The 17,203-nt window shown below is 44.8% G+C and overlaps 1 pseudogene; it reads left to right on the plus strand.

Annotated features, from left to right (window-relative positions):
• The first annotated feature begins 2,545 nt into the window (after nt 1–2,545).
• Nucleotides 2,546–14,877, plus strand: LOC122705633 (annotated as a pseudogene).
• Nucleotides 14,878–17,203: the final 2,326 nt, after the last annotated feature.

Genomic DNA, 17,203 nt, shown 5'->3' on the forward strand with positions numbered 1-17,203 from the left:
AATCAACAACTCTGAGAGAGAAGGAAGATCCAGAATGATGAAGTAAGAGTATTAACGACCAATTTCAGCCTGGCCCTGGCCTTGAGCATTTGAGTTTCCCTGAATATGTTTATGTAACTTAGTCATTCCCATATATGTCCTATAACCCACGCTAAACAAACTTGAAAGCAGCATGATTTCCACCCTTGGATGGTGAGTAACCAGTCTCCTTCTCAAAGAAACATTAATTGTAAAACTAAATGCTCCACAGACACACTTCCAGGCTGGAGTGGAGGAGTCACCTAATCACAGGACTCTTGACAGCCGGCTAACAAACCAAGATGTCTGCTAGGACCAACTAGAAACCCAGAATACTGTGTAACTGGAAACAACTAAACCACAACTATAAACTACTTCATTGGGTTTCCAACTCTTATTCTTGACTTCACTGGCAAAACAAAACAAAATCCTGGTATAAACAAGACTATATTCAGCCTATAAGCTTTCTGAACAAGACAATATAACATTCTGCAAACATGTCCCATGTTCTCTGTTTCCTTGCCCTTGCTCTCCCTGCATCTCTCACTTCCCCTATGTCTGCCTAATGAAGGCCCACTCCCTCCAAAGTCTGGCTTAGATGTCACTTCTTCCACAAAGATTCCCCCAGCTCCTTTCCCTAACTAAAGCATAAGACCCGCCTTTCAAGCCCATGCTACCCCTTGTGTCTTCTTCCTTACTCCAAGCACTGTAGTTTTTGCTGTGTTCCTCTTATCATCCTCCAAAGCTAGGAGACACTGGGGGAGTTCTCAGCTTTGTGACTCTGTGCACATTCCATGTTAGAGTCAAAGCAAATAGCTACTGAATGAAACAAAGTCAAACAAAATCAGGGAACCATCCATGGAATTGGTGGACCTGGATTCCTTTTTCCTCATCCACACTTCACGGAGGATTCTAAAGAAAATATTCAATAATCTCTGACTTTCTTTCCAGAGAGAACAGTAAGAGCTGACCTGGACTCTCTTCTTAGTCCTCTTCTCAGCTGGAGTAAGGACTATGTTTTCTTTACCTGCATTGCTCCTTTACTGCTTATTCTCATACAAGACACATGGGAAGCACCTGAAAATATTGAATGGAGAAGCTTTCTAGCCAACAGGAATCTATATAAAAGCACAAGATGGTTTCCTGATCCCTCACCTCTCTTTGATCCCCATTAGATTGCCAAATCTTGCTTCGTCTCCCTCAGGACCACTCTCAGTATCTCCTCTTTTCCTTTCTATTCACATTACTACCACTCTTTTCCTCCCAAGCTGTTTGCTTATGGGCTTCCTGGTCAAGAAGGCAAGATTCGGCTTCTTAGTTGTCACGGTTACTTATTTATCTACGAAAGAACAGCCTCCAGTGGATATGTATCTGACCGAATCAAGGCAGAACCCCTAGTCTTGAGTCTAAAGTCTTCCAAAGACTTGATCTGGCTAACTTTTCCAGCCTTTTCACTCATGATTTCCCTTAAATAATGCAAAGTTTTTGCCAAACTAAATATTATTTACTTCGCAATCATACCAGAACTTTCCCATCTCCCTATATCTACTCAGGCCAATACATCCACCTGGGGTGCCCACCTCACCTATCTGGTTACACAAACCCACCTGTCCTTCAAGGCCAATCCAAGTGCTACTTCTGTCTTGGGGTCGCAAACAGTTGGACATGACTTAGGGACTAAAAACAGTATAGCACCAGCACTTGGGCCTTCTCCCTGCCCTCAGAGAAACAGCAAAGTGGGAAGACAGAGACGCTTCCTCAGCTGGGGCTCTAAGCCTCGAGGCTTCCCTGCACCACAGTGGGGTGCTGAAGACCACCCCTCAAAGTGCATCTCCCTCCACCCCACTGCTCACTACCTACTCTCACCCCCTTCAGGGCAGAGGACAGAGTAAAGGAGGGCTGGGCCGAGGGAAACAGGGTCTGATAACAAAGCAAGTCAAAAAACAGACCTAAAAGCGTATGTGGTGAGCCCCAGAGGGTGGCAAAGGCAACAGTCGAAACACCAGGAATGTCTGCCCTTGGCTGCCCCATGGGCAGTTCCTGTATCTTCAGGGAGGTCTGCCCATCTGGGGCTGGGCTGGACTCCCAAGCCTCCTCTCTGACCTCCTTATCACCGTGGGCATCACAATCCAGGACTCAGAATCCTCTCCCACTGGCGGCCAGGCCACAGTGCCTAGAGCAGAGGGCGGTGCTCGGCAGTCCAGGTCAGGGCAGGCCACACGGAGGGGGTGGTTTCATGAGGCTGTTTCAAACCCTGAGCTAGGGCAGTGGGGAGGGCACCCACATCCTGTGTGGGCAGTGATGGTGGACAGAGCAAAGTGGCAACAGAGTCGTTCTGGGGAACCAGGCCCGACACAGGGAAAAGGGCTTGAACAGGGTATGGAGGCGCCAAGGGTTTGCCACATGGTGCAGGCTCAGTACCAGCAAGTGTAAGAAAAAGTGCAGGATCTGACTCCCGTGAGAAGACGATCTCACCCCCACCCCACCCTCACCAGGGGAGGAGCCACCGACTGGCAACACAGAGGCCATGGTTCCCTCGTTTCTCATGATCAGAATCCAGTTTCCAGCTCTGAGGGGGCTGCAGGTGAGCTGAGAGATGGGTGTATGGAGGAGACAACCACCACTGGCTCTGCATGCCTGAGGACTTGTGCTGAACCAGGGAAAGAAGCAGAAAAAAAGAAAAAATGCCTAACACTGGGATGACAATTGAGGAGGGCTTGGCAATGGGAGGCTTTCGGGCAGTAGGGATAGCAGAGCATAGCTAGGATGCAGGATCGTCCACGTGCTCTTGGAGGAGAACAGCAATTCCTCACACAGGATGAGAAGAGAGAACACTTCAGGGAAACAGAGGAAGATGTGGCCAGTGGGCAGAGTAGCTGAGGAGACGCAAAGTAGGCTGAAATGCTGGAAGCTGGATCCTAAATTGGCTTCAGGGCCCAGATGAAGAATTTGCTCAGCAGGCTGGTGTTTTCCAGGCTTGTGGGACATTTACTAGAATACAGATTCCTAGGCTCCTACCAGAGATTCTGATTCTGTGGATCGAGGGTTGAGTCCAGGAACCATAAACTACTAGGAACTATTGAAATAGAAGAGTGGATAAACGAAACTTGGTTGGAGGCTGTCACAGAAAATAGAGCAGTAGCTGTAATCATAATAGGGGCTTCCCAGGTGGTGCTAGTAGTAAAGAACCACCTGCCAATGCAGGAGACATAAGCGATGTGGGTTCAATCCCTGAGTCAGGAAGATCCCCCAGTGAAGGAAATGCAACCCACTCCAGTATTCTTGCCTGGAAAATTCCATGGACAGAGGAGCCTGGTGGGCTACAGGGAAGGTGGGGAGAGAGGAGGGGACCCGGGCTCTGGGAAGTCGAGAGGTTTATCCAGTGAGTTGGAATGTGAAACTCATCCATAACCTCCCATTTGTTCTACCTTCTCTGTCAGCTAAGAAAAACTGACACTTTCACCAGAGAATGTGCTATTTTTTTTCTTTCTGATGTTAATCTAAAGAGGTCCCTTATCTCCTTAGACCAATTAATGTGCAGACCTGACAGCAAAACTGTCTGGGAATTAAGCAACCAGAATCGAGAGATTAAACCCAACCTTACTTATCTGGGTCAGACACTTCTCTGGGTTTCTCGGCAGCAATTTGTGTGGTTGTCTCCCATGAGGTGTCTTTCGGATCCCTTCCCATTCAAATGTATTCTGCTGAAATCCTTGGTTTTCCCCCAGGTTTCTTCCCTGCATCTCTAATCTGAATGTTCTCTTCTGTTGGCCTTCCTTCCCACATGACTGTGAGGAATTTGAATGTGGACGTGATTCCCTCGGGAGCTCATAAGCTTCTCAGTTTATCTCCAGGGCAGTTGTGGCATGAGAAGAGCAACACTGGACTGGGAACAAAAGCCCAGTGTTCGGAGCCTGCAAAGTGGGAAGGTCATTTCTGGATTCCTCAGGGGCAAGATGGGAACCCCACTGTGAAGGCTAAGAAACACAGTGAGTATAGTCCTTCTTATACACAGAAAGACTTCCCAGGGGGCTCGATGGTAAAGAATTCACCCACCAACGCAGGAGACGCGAGACATGGGCTCGATACCTTGATCAGGAAGATCCCCTGGAGTGGGAAATGGCAACCCACTCCAGGATTCTTGCCTGGAACATTCCATGGACAGAGGAACCTGGCGGGCTACAATCCATAGGGGTCACAAAGAGTCAGACCTCCGCCCCCCCCCCCCCCACCCAGGTTGCTCCTCATGCAGATGACTTAGCTTCTCCAGGTGTAACCCGCACCTACGGAGCTCCCTGGGCAACTGAGCGCACAAGCGGTAGGTTAACAAAGCCCTGCTGTAAAAAATCTGCCTACTGTGCAGGAGACATGGGTTTGATCCCCGGCTTGGGAAGATCCACTGGAGGACGGCATGACAACCCACTCCAGTATTCTTGCTGGGAATTCCCATGGACAGAGGAGCCTGGCCGGCTGCAGTCCATGGGGTTGCAGAGTGGACACAGTGTAGTGACTAAACAACAACAAATATGCAGCAAAGACCTCTTCCCATAGACCAGTTGAGCCTCTCCAAGGTCAGGTCACTATCAAAAAATCAGACTCTCCTGGTTCTGGGTAGGGTATGTGCATTTATCTCACCATCTTACAGCTACACAGAGCAGGTCACTGGAGTTCAGGTTTAAAGGCCTCAGCAGGCTTCTGCAGTGAGTCAGAGGCCAGGAGACTCAATCACCTTTCTTCAGAAATAGCCTGCCCTTGACTAGTCAGGGGAGGCTGGGAGAGGTGTCATTCCGAACACAAAGACGGAAAACTGGAAGACATATATTACTAGGAAGATCCTGGGGGACCCTGTCCCCTCCAACACAGAGGTAGGACAAATCAGCCCATCTCACTCCACCAGCATGTGGGATGCCAAGGCAGAGCACCAGTCATGATGCTGCTCAGAGCTCCAGCCTACTAAACATCAGTACAGAGGCAACTGGAGAGCACCTGCGCCTGCTGTGGATGCTGTTTTGAATGCTTATTAGGCTGGTCTGGGGCTGTTGTTTATTTCCTAGGAGCAAAATTATCTCCTGCGGTTCTCTGTCACTGTGTATATGAGTTTGGAATATGAATATTAATGAAATAAAATGATACGCCTTCCACTAAAACTTTATTTGTAGATTTTATTTTCTGCTTACAAGAACATTGATGTTAGTGCTTAGGTCTCTGCTGCATTTAAAGTGCCTCTTTAAAAACCTCATTTGGAGTGAATATTCCATTAATGTTTGGTAGTTTGGGGCGTCGTTCTTTCTGTGTTTTCGTTGTTTGATTCCCTACGTCAAGGGAGGGTTGGGAAATGGGAAAGAGGAAGGCAGGGGCTTCCTTGGTGGTCCAGTGGTTAAGATGCACACTCCCACTGCAGGAGACACAGGTTCAATCCCAGTCAGGGAACTAAGGTCCCACATATACACTGCACAGCCAAAAAAAAAAAAAAAAAAATCTTGGAAAGAGGGAGGCAGAATTCAAGCTATTGAAAAGGAGCTGTGTACATCATCAGGCAACAGAACCGGGTGAAGTGAACAGAAGTCTACAGAGTAAATTCTTTTTATGGTGAAGGCAAGTCTTGTGAGTGTTTCCCATTCTCTGCACGGTCCCCTACTACCAAACACCAATTCTTTATTTTGACTATTTTCTGTATTTATAAGCTCACCTTGTTCAAGAGTGGATTTAGCTAGCTTCAAAAAGTTCCCGTGATTAATTTATTTTGACAATCGATGAAACAATCCCAAATCTTTGAACAAATGACTAAAGCTCCCTGGGAACAGATAGCATGTGGAGCTATCTTCCCAAATAGCTCTCATGGCCAGATCAGACCTGTTCAAGGACTCCTGAAAATAAAACTGACAGCTGGGCTGGAGTCATCCCAGAGTGTGGGTGAAATACACCCTCACACAGACTCCTGAGGAAAACCCAATCACGGACATGTCAGCTTCTTTTATCAGAGCTTTTGGAGGAATGGGTAGCACCTCACTATACACATTCCTGGGGCTTCCCTGGTGTCTCAGACAGTAAAGAATCTGCCTGCAATCCAGGACACCTGGGTTCAATCCCTGGGTAGGGAAGATCCCCCTGGAGAAGGGAATGGCAACCCACTCCAGTATTCTTACCTGGGAAATCCCATGGACAGAGGAGCCTGGTGGGCTACAGTCCATGGGGTCGCAAAGAGTTGGACACAACTGAGCAAGTAACACACACACACACACACACATATACATTCCTACTGCACAAAAAGGCAATGAGCCTTGGCAGAGGGGGAGCTGTGGTGACACCTTCCCCACAAGCTCTTTGCAGGAACCCAAGGCAGAAGGCAAGGGTGTGGCAAGAGCTGTTTAATGAAGCTGAGCATCCACACAGAGCCCCTGCAGCAGAGTGAAGCCTTGCTCCACCACGACCCTAGAAGGAGGACTCAAAAGCCCTAAGTGCACAGCCAAGAACTGGAGTGTCACAGGTTTTACACTACACGGCTCCTCTGTCCATGGGATTTTCCAGACAAGAATGCTGGAGTGGGCTGCCAATTCCTACTCCAGGGGAGCTTCCTGATGCAGGTATCTAGCCCACATCTCTTGGTGTCTTCTGCATTGGCAGGCAGATTCTTTACCACTAGCACCATCTGGGAAGCCCAGGTTTCATACTGCATAGCTCCACAGAAAGAAGAAAAGGTTCATACCAGGGTACACTTTGAGGACAAGATAGTAAACATTGACCCTAAGTCTCAACCCAAATAGCTCCCATGAATATCAATCAACTTATGCTCTACAACTCCTACCAAGAGACAGAGAAAAGGTAAAAGGATGGTACAATTAACAGGCTGGGAGGCAGTCATCGCTGGGAGCAGTTCCTCCTACTCTCCAAGGCCATCTGCAAGGGTAGCCCAGTCCTCTGACTAATCACAATGTAAAGGCTCCTAAAAACCATATAAAAACAAGGTGAAGTAAAATTGCTGAAGGTAAGGCTGTACTGTCATTTCTGTTACTTACATGGAATTAGCAGACATACTTCTCTCCCCTTTCCTGTTGCAAAGTGTGCCCCAGGATGGGATGGCAGAGGGAGCCTGGTCCACCAGTGACTTCCCCCAGTCACTAACATTCAGGAGCCCTAAGAAGAGGCACTTGTTGGTATTGTTCACAGATCTTCAGTAACAGCAACCGGCCTGGCAGCAGGTAAGTCATCAATAATACCTATTGAGTAAATGGTGAATGGAGTCTATCTTCAAGAGAAGCCTCAAAAACAAAACCACAGTACCTATTGCAGATTTATTTGTGGTTTGGGAAGGAAAACTTCAAGGACTGGATCACAAACGTCAAGTGATGTCTGCGTTTCTAGGGCCTGAAATGAACATCCTGAGACAGCCCAAAGAGGCCACAGAGGAGTGTGGCAGTGAGCACAGTGAGGGACAAGTCACATGCTATCACGAGGAGAACCCTGAAGGGTCCACATGGTAGAAGACTGGCAATGCCATCCTCTCCAACCTCCTTTTGAGTAAGAGGACTCTTTTTCCATAGGATCCCTCCATTCAGAACAGGAATTAACAGAATCACCCAGGACAGTTTAGGTGACAAACAGATGGCAAAGAGTGGTGCTAACGGTAAAGAACCTACCTGCCAATGTGGGAGATGTAAGAGACGTGGGCTCGATCCCTGGGTCAGGAAGATCCCCTGAGGAGGGCAAACAACTCACTCCAGTAGTTTTGCCTGGAGAATTCCACGGACAGAGCCTGGTAAGCCATGGTCCACACTGTCGCAAAGAGTCAGACACGACTGAATCAACTTAGCACATGTGCATGCAGATGGTAAATGAGTATCTTCCCTCTCCCCACCCCAAATCTTTGCATATAATCAGAAAGAGTAATATCAGAAGAGTATTATCCGTAGATTGAGGAGGAAATGGCAACCCACTCCAGTATTCCATGGACAGAGGAGCCTGGTGGGCTACAGTTCTTGGGGTCTCAAAGAATCAGACATGACTGAGCACAAACACAAACACATATTATCTGTAGAATATCTGACTCATTTGTTCAACAAATAAGTCCAATCCCTCTGAGAATACAGCAGTGGTCCAGATCTAAATTCTGGCCTCCAGGACTAAGGTACCACTTGCCTTTGTGAGGACTATCACAGTTTATCAAGTACTTTTAGTTTATTTGATTGTATGGCCACATTAGAATTGTTAGTAAAACTGCTATAGGGTACAGTCTGTTGAACAAATTTCTTCATGTGGTGGGGGTGGGTGGCCTCCTTCTGGGATCCTAAAACGTAACCACCCATCAGGCATTGAAGTTTCCAGCCAAAGGGCAGCAATCATGAGTCATAGCTTATCCCCAAGGCCCCTCTTTTCCCCTTAATCCTTCAAATCAATAAGATAATTACTGCTCTTGTCTGAAGGTTTTATATTTTCTATTATTCTTGTTGACTGCCAGTCAATTTTTAATGTTTATTTTTAACTTAATGATTTTTGTGGAGAGATCTTCTAGTTCATTGGAGGTTTGGGGTTTTATGGTAGATTTAAAGAAACATAAGAATATAATTTTGCCTGATTTTCTTTTCTGGCCTAAATCTTAATTTGGCGATGTTTGCCAAGGGTGAGTTTTTGTGAGTGTGTCTGTTTCCGTGACCAGTATTTCAGTGAGGGTAATAGAGTTAGCTACAAGGAACAGAATGCTGTTTGGTAAAAAGTAGACAAACCACAGATATTCAGGACCCAAAAGCAAAGGCCTGGAGTCTGTTTCATTCTCATGTTCTACTCTTATCCACCCCCTCTCCTTGCCTGTGACCCTGCAGCCCTGCAACTGGGTCCTCCACTCCACTCCAGTCAAAACACAGCATCTCTCACCACCGTGTGACTGGTGGGGATGCACGGTCCTCTCTGTCTGGCTTCTCTGCATCTTATCACTGCAACGAGGCCAAGCTGTGCTCCAAGTCACCCTGACATTCAGAGAAGGGCTCCTCCCCAGCCTTCTGCAGGCTTCTCCCTGGATTCCTCTCCCCACTAGACTCTCAGCCTCCTCTCTACTTTCCTAAACTGTATTGGCTCCTGCAGATTTCTCCTGTCTTTTTGTCACTCCTGACCTTCTTGCAAGCATAGTCACATCATGGGGCTTTCAGGTCTCTCAAAAATGTCTCCCCTTTTCTTCATCTTTTGTTTAGGCCCACTATCAGGAAGTCACCCTCTCTGGGCAGGCAGACATTTGGCAAGAGGAGCAGAAACTGGATTTCAAATCCAACTTGTCCCCAGAATGGGCTTCTAAATGTGAGTTTAGCACACTAAACTCACATTTATATTAATAGAGGTTTCTGCCTCAGATTCAAATATGCTTAGCGGCAGAAGTTGAGGAGGTGACATTCCCAAGATTCCCATTTATGGATTATATCTACCATAGCTCTGGTTCCAGCCTACCTGAGCCCCAAGGGAGAATTAGAAGGAATGTTTCATTGTATTGGAGGAAGAGAGGAAAATGAAGAAAGAAAAGGGGAAATGGAAGAGTAGAAAAAATTAGATTTTCATCTATCTTCCTTTTTTTTGGTTAATTTTCATGTAAATATAAAATGTCTTTTGATTTACTTTAACCCAATTAAGTAGCTATTTGCTGTTAGGAAAACAGATTTCTATACTGCAATCCCTTAATGCTCTTTTCCTAAGTCACATCTGGCTTTGTTTGGGTCTTGGGATTTCTTTTCTTTCTTTTCTTCCTTTTTTTTACAGTCCTCACGACAGCCACCCCAACGCCGCAGTGTCATTAACCCAGTTACAGCTTTGATTCTACTGGCTTCTTACCATGGTTCCTGCAGCTGTCCCAGCCCACTGTCCTCCCCTGCAGAGGGGTCAGTGGAAGCTATAACTCAGGGGCTGAGGCGTTCAAAGAGATATCAGGGAGCCATCATCTGGGTGTCAAAATGGACAAGAATCTAAATGCTGAGAATACATGCTGTGAAGAATGAGGAGAAGCAAGGCTCCTTCTACCCCTGCTGCTGAGGTATCCCCCTCCAATGTTCTGAGAGAATGTGAAGCCCCACGTGTCCTGACATCTAGAAACAGCCTTAGCTTCTCCTAAGACAAACCATAGGAGCAGCTTCTAGGTGACGGTACTGTGCTGGTTGGGCTTCCCTAGTGGCTTGGTGATAAAGAATCCACCTGCCAATGCAAGACCGACAGGAGATGAGGGTTCAATCCCTGGAGGATCCCCTGGAGAAGGAAATAAAAACCCACTGCAGTATTCTTGCCTGGAGAATCCTATGGACAGAGGAGCCTGGCGGGCTACGGTCCATAGGGTTGCACAGAGTCCGACACGCACACTGTGTTGGTTGCTCTACCCAAATTATCTTTCAATATTTTCTTTTTATTTTTCAGATGAGGAAACTGAGGCTAAAAGACAGAAAGTGACTTCTGTAGAGGTCATTTGGTCACCAAGAGATCAATTCACGTAAGGGGAACTTATTGTATGTAAATTAAGGCTAAGTAGGTCCCAGAAAGCAGGGTGAGGCCATTAGGATGTGAAAAGGGGGAGCAAAAGAGGGCAACTGACCCTACTCATCATTAGGCAAGAATTTAGGTATCAGGACATTAACCTTATGATAATGCAAACTTGACCCTACTTTGTGCCCTGGTGCTCAGTTGATATTCAAATATTCCATGACTCCTCCGCTAACCCAGTTCTGAATTAGGCAGCAGGTGAGGTGAAGCTAAGCAGCTGCCTTGCCAACCGCCTCTAATCTCATTTGCTCACCTGTGTGCACATGGCTTGCTTCTTAGACCTAAGATTGGTTACACCTACTTTGTCCAGTGTGCCTCTAGCCTCTCAACGTCTCTCTTCAGGGAAGAGATAAAACATCCCATTTGGGGGCTGTTGGCTTCCAGCCCAAAGGCTTCATCCCAAATGGATCTGCATCTGGCTGGCCCCCCAGGGCAGACAGGTGACATCCATACTCTCAGCTCATCCAGACCATCTGCTCACTTCTTAATATACTGTTCTCTGGGTCCGTGCTAAGGCACCATTTAAGAAAATGCTCCTCCAGTAACTAAGCCCTTTGGTGGGAATATAAGATAGATCCTTATTGTAATTAACCTGATAGCCCATCAAAATTATTGTGGGTTTCCAATAGAGTCCTAATTTTCTCCATCAGGTGAAAACAAAGAGGAATTGTAAAGTAATAGCTTTTTTTTTTAACCTCCTAGACACCAAGTCAATTGCGTAAGTCCAACATCAGAGCAGCACTGTGGCCCAATTCATTGATTCCCACAAGCACTGGATGACTCTCTGCCATGCCCAAAGTTTTCTGATAAAAAAAAAAAAAAAATCAAGGGACACAGTCATGATAAAATGAATTGAAACCCCTAAGGGGAGTTTGAAGAAAAATACGTGGCCCTTATTTGGCTAACTTTAAGAGTTTTATTTTGCTGACTAGATTTTTTACTCTCACTGGAGAGAGACTATAGACCAGAGGGGAAAAGAAAGGACACACAAATGCTGCCTGATGTAGAAAAGTGATTGTCCTGCTATATGATTTATGAGGGACTCTTATTTCCAATAAATGCCTCACAAAACTCTTGAGAAAATCTACATTTTCATCACTGTGTTTCGAGTTTCTCTTTTCTTTATGGGAATAGATGCATTAAAATGCTATGTTGGCAGAGTCCGCAAAGGCGGGCCCAGTCACAGGTGTGTTACACAAAATGAGATAAACGTGGTTCCTATGCTCAAGTAACTCATGAGCTGGTAGGACTGGAAAGGCAATTAAAGAATAGTATCAAAACAGATAAGGCTTTGGTCAGGACCCAAGTAAGGTGCAAAGTCAAAAAAAATTCAGAGCAGAACAAGACATTATGACATCGTCATATTGACACTGCTGATTCTGTATCGTAAGCGCCACTTCTGTTTTTTATTGCCCCATCTGGTGAAGTTGAGGGTGGAGAGAATAAAGAATAGGGTGAGGATGTCTGATTTGTATCTTATTTGATATAACTTGACAATATATGGTTGTAAAAGTAACAGAATATAATGCACATAAAGACTTCTATCCATTGGGATGGAGGGACCTCTAAGCATTATCCCAAAGCCAGAAATAATAATATGAAATAATATGATTTCACACATAAACAGACTTACATGAACACACAAACCAAGTTAAAAAAAAAACTTTAAAAAACTTACAACATATATCACAGACTATCATCTACTCTCTCTTAAGTTGGTTTAAGTTTGCCTTCATTATGCACTTAGATTCTTACCAAGCTCTGCCCTGCATCAGTATAAAAATGATTTATTCAAATGATTAATAAAAACATACATCTGAGAAACTGTCATTGACCAAAGAAGACAAGGGGGAAATGACAACTAAGTCCAATGTGAGATTCTGGGCTGGATACCAGAACAGAAGAAGAAAATGGACCAAGTATATGTTCAGATAATTCAAAAGAAGAAATGAATAAAAATGAATATGGCCAATGGAAAAGAAAAAGAAGTCCAACCTTAATAATCAAAGGAAATTGTATACATAATTCATATTCTAAGTTGTATATATAATCAATATTATATAATTTATACTATGCATACACCCCTTACATTGGCAAAGACAAAAAAAGATCAATGATATCCCCTCTAATATTGGTGTTAACTGGTAAAATCATAAAAGCATCCATTTTCCTCTACTTTTGCCTTTATTTCTTATTATTGTCTGTGCTTCAGATTAGTTTAGTGTTATCATCTGTCACTTGGACTACAAAAATAGCCTCCTAACTTGTCAACCTGTGTTCATTCTTGCCTCTGTTTATCAGTCCTTTCTACTCATCCAAAGTTATCTTTTTAAAAAATAAATATAATATCCCCAATTGCTGCTTATATCTCTCCTAGCACTGGAATAACAATAACATTTTTAACAAGACTTATGAATCCACCAGTAGCATGCTCCCTACCTATATTTCCAGCCTCATTTTTGCCTAGTGCTTTCCCTCCCTTTCCATGGACTCCAGCCACATAAGCCTTCTTCAACCCCATGCCCCACCAGAAGCCACATTTGCAAAGGCTGAGGCTGAAAATCTCTTACCTGCCTCAACCCACACTGCCCCCCACCCCCACAATCTAGTTAACTCCAACTGGAGCATCAGGCCTTATCTGAAATATCACTTCCTCCAGGAATTCATCCTTGAACTCCCCAACTAGGCAGAAGTCACACTACTATACTTTCTCACAGTACATGTGTCTTCTGTTAGTAATACTTACACAGACTCCACAGGGCAGGGACTACACGTGGTGTTGCTCATCGCTGTACCCTAAATAGTACACAGTACTTGGCACACACTAGGAATTCAATAAATGTTGACTGAATCATAAATCTTTCTGGAGATCAGTTTGGCAACATACACTAACATTTTAAACACATATATTCTTTGACTAGGGAATTTATTTCAGGAAATTTATTTTTCTTTTATTCTATTATGCGCACACACAGAGCACAGCATAAACACACAGGAGTGTACGGTTTTCCACGTTTCTAAGTACAGTTGACCCTTAAACAACTCAGGGGGTTAAGGGTGCCAACCCTCTGTGCAGAGAACCATCAGCACTCTGGATAGGGCACTCTGTACAGGTGCTTCCTCCCTGTGTTGTTTAATTGCTAAATTGTGTCTGACCCTTTTGGGACCCCATGGACTGTAACCTGTCATGCTCCTCTGTCCATGGGACTAGCCAAGCAAGAGTACCAGAGTGGATTGCCATTTCCTTCTCCAGGGGATCTTCCCGATCCAGGGATTGAACCCGAGTCGCCTGCATTGACAGGCAGATTCTTTACCATTGAGCCTCCAGGGAAGCCCACTTCGTCCCTATGCCTGGTTCCAAATTCTCAGATTCAACCAACAGCAACTCCCATGGTACTGTAGTGTACATTTACTATTGAAAAAAAAAAATCCGTGTATAATTGGACCCATGCAGTTCAAATCCATATTGTTCAAGGGTCAACTGCAAATGCATGTTATATAATCAGAAACAGAGAAGATATTTTCACTGGGGTTGGGGGTGGTGACGGTGTACGTTAATAGTGTCTTAGGTAGGTTGTATCTTTTCCCCAGATTAAAACAGTTGCATCAAAGGGCAAAGACAACAAAATATCACTATCATTCCAGCCCCAAAAGGGCCACATGTTAAAAGTCAGAGCAGGGGACCACCCAGAGAGGCGCCAGGGAGGACAGCTGCCCGGCCAGTTCTCCGCTGGAGCACTGCACACCGAAGGGCCTGCTGCCAGAGCTCAAGGGGCTGCAAGAGGAGCCAGTGGAGGGCTTCGGGTGACCCTGGTGTGTGAGGGCGACCTGCCTACTGGGGGGCACAGCACCCCAACGCCTCTTCTGAGGGCTGCTACTTGAAGGCATACCTATAGATCGCCATCGGTTATCCTGCCTCCTGTCCGGCCTTTCGTTTCCCTCCCGCAAGATGCGGTGCCCCAACATCTAGGAGGCTCAAGACGTGTGCATCTCCATCCTTCATTCCCTGCTCAACGACCGGAGAGAGCAGGGACGCCCCCCGGAACATGGGACCATCCTCCTGAGCATCATCTCCCTCCTTAATGAACTCAACACCGTCTTACCTGTCAACTTGGACACCTCTGTGAGGCAGAGGAAACGAGAAGAGGGCGAAGGCAGGCCCGGGAGCACGCAGACGGCATCAGGAGGCAGGTCCTGGGGACAAGGGTGGATGCTGGGTGAAACGGCGTGAAGGTCCCACCTCGCGGCCCCGTGCGGCATGAAGACCCGCTGCTCAACCAGGGCTCGGACCTCTTCTACCACCACGACCTCAGGATGGCGAGGCCCAAACTGAGGCCCACAGCTGAGCCATGAGGACTACTGACACCACGTCCCCATGAATAAGCTTTAAAAACTTTACCTCAGCTGGCCCAACCGTGGCCCTGGACCTCCCTCCCTGCACTTCCTCTGCTTGGGGGAGAAGCCCCGCCCCGCCTGCGGTCATGCCCCGGGGACCACAGTACTGCTGAGCTGACGCTCTGGGTCCAGAAGCAGGGGGAGCCTGGGGAGAAGGGGAGCAGGGAGGTGATAGGGGAAGGGGTCAGCGCCTTGGGGCCTTGGACCGCCCCAGCTCCACCCCACGCCCCGCCCTGCCGCCAGCTCCCGCTGGGTGGAGTCAGGCATTAGGAGAGAGGTCCCAACTCACTAGTGGATGGGTTAACTTGGGTGTCATCTCTTCTCTCTGCTTTGGTTTAGAATCTAAAGCAACTTTATGAGAAGCCAAAAAAAAAAAAAAAAAAGTCAGAACAGGTAGAAATTTTCAACTAAGTATAGGAAATCATAGAGGATCTAATGTCCAAGGATATCTTCAGAAAAAGATAGCATGTGAGTCAGGTTATAAAGGTAATTAGGATTCACGTAGAAGAAGGAAGAGGCTAGGAACGGTGCAAGTCATGCAACAGGAAACAGGATCAGCACAAAGAGAAGTACAGAGACGGGGAAGGGGCAGGGCAAACAGGGTGCTCATTTGGCCAGGTGTAAGGGGTGTAGCAAGATACAAGATAGAAAAAGTATGCTGGGGCCAGATCAGCAGAATTTCAATAGCTGATGGGGAACAATTGGAGGATTAAAGTAGAGGGTAAACAAGCTTAATATTTTTTCATTTCTTTTTTGAGATGGTAAAATATGCTATTATACTCAACACTGCAGTAACTATCCTTATGTTTTTCTCCAGGCAGAAGCTTAAATGTAACTGTAGAAGTTCCTAAACATGGAATTGATGTGTGAAAGGGTATGCACATTCTAAATGTTGATAAATATTCTGAGATTGCCCTCTCTAGAGGTTGCATCAATATACTTACCTCAAAAATGTATAAACGTCTGTTTTCCTACACCCTTGTCGAAAATAGATTGTCAAAAACACATTTAAGAAACTTTGGATATTAAGCAAAAAATACAGTTTTAGCTTATATTTGCTTACTGTGTGGGAACCTGGATATCTTTTAAACTATATTCATACCATTTGTTTTTCCTTTGGTGATAGATTTGTTCATGTTCTTTGCTAATTTTTCTATTAATAGTGTTGATCTTTTTCTTATTGATTTGAAGAAGTCCTTTATATTTTAATAGATTCAGCCCTTTGTCTGACAAATTCGTTACAAATATTTTTCCCTGTTTATGATTTTAATTTGACTCAATTTGTAGAGTTTCTTACCATGTGGAAATATTTGATCTTAAGAGCCAAACTTATCAATATTTTCTGTTATGTCTCCTGAATTTTATCATGCTTAGAAATTTCTCCTCTATTCCAAGATTATTAATTTTTTCCATTTTTTCCCTACAACCTTGGTAGTTTAGCTTTCATGTTGGTAGTCCATCTGGCACTCATTTTGGTATAAAGACTTAGGAGAAATACAACTTTATTATTTGACAGGTGGCTACCCAATTGTCCTAATACCATTTACTGAACTGTAAATATTTCCCACTGATTAAGATAGGCAAACTTTATCAAATCTTAAATTCTTATAAAAACATTGGGTTCAATTTCTGATTCTATTTTGTCTATTGTTCTGCTTGTTTATTCCTGCATGGGTTTAACTATATTAATTAACATCACCTTAAATAATTGTAATATCTTTTAGGATTATTTTTTATTTCTCCATTTCAGAATTGTCGTATTCTAGCATACTTATTTTTCCATAAGACCTCTCAGATCAGAAAAATATGCAAAAGCCCTGTTGGTATTTTTATTAAAGCCCCATTAAACTTATAGTTTAATTTCAGAAGAATTGGCAGCTTTATAATAATTTGTGCTCCTGGCCTTTCCATTTATGAAGTCTTTTTTGGGTGTGTGTCTTTCATTAGCATTTGAAAGTTTTCCTCATAAAATGTTATGAGTCTCATATTATATAAAAAGATTATTTGTCAGCTAGTTAGATAGTTAGGAGATGAACAAAACTGAAGGTGAGATGGTCAGTTAAGAGATCACCCCCCAGGCAAGATTTAATGCACAGCTGAGTTATAGGAAGGCAGTCAAAGTCAAAACAACAGAATTTTTTTCTATATTAAAAACTCGAAGCCAGGGAGAAAAAAAATTTAAAAAGGAATCAAAGCCTTCTCTAAGGTTTTGAGCTTAAGAATGATGAAGTTGGGGTAGTATTATCAGGAAATGATAAGAAGGAAAAGAATCCAACTGTGAACA

Source organism: Cervus elaphus, chromosome 12 (assembly GCF_910594005.1).
Source record: "Cervus elaphus chromosome 12, mCerEla1.1, whole genome shotgun sequence".
In the NCBI taxonomy this organism is placed as follows: Eukaryota; Metazoa; Chordata; class Mammalia; order Artiodactyla; family Cervidae; genus Cervus; species Cervus elaphus.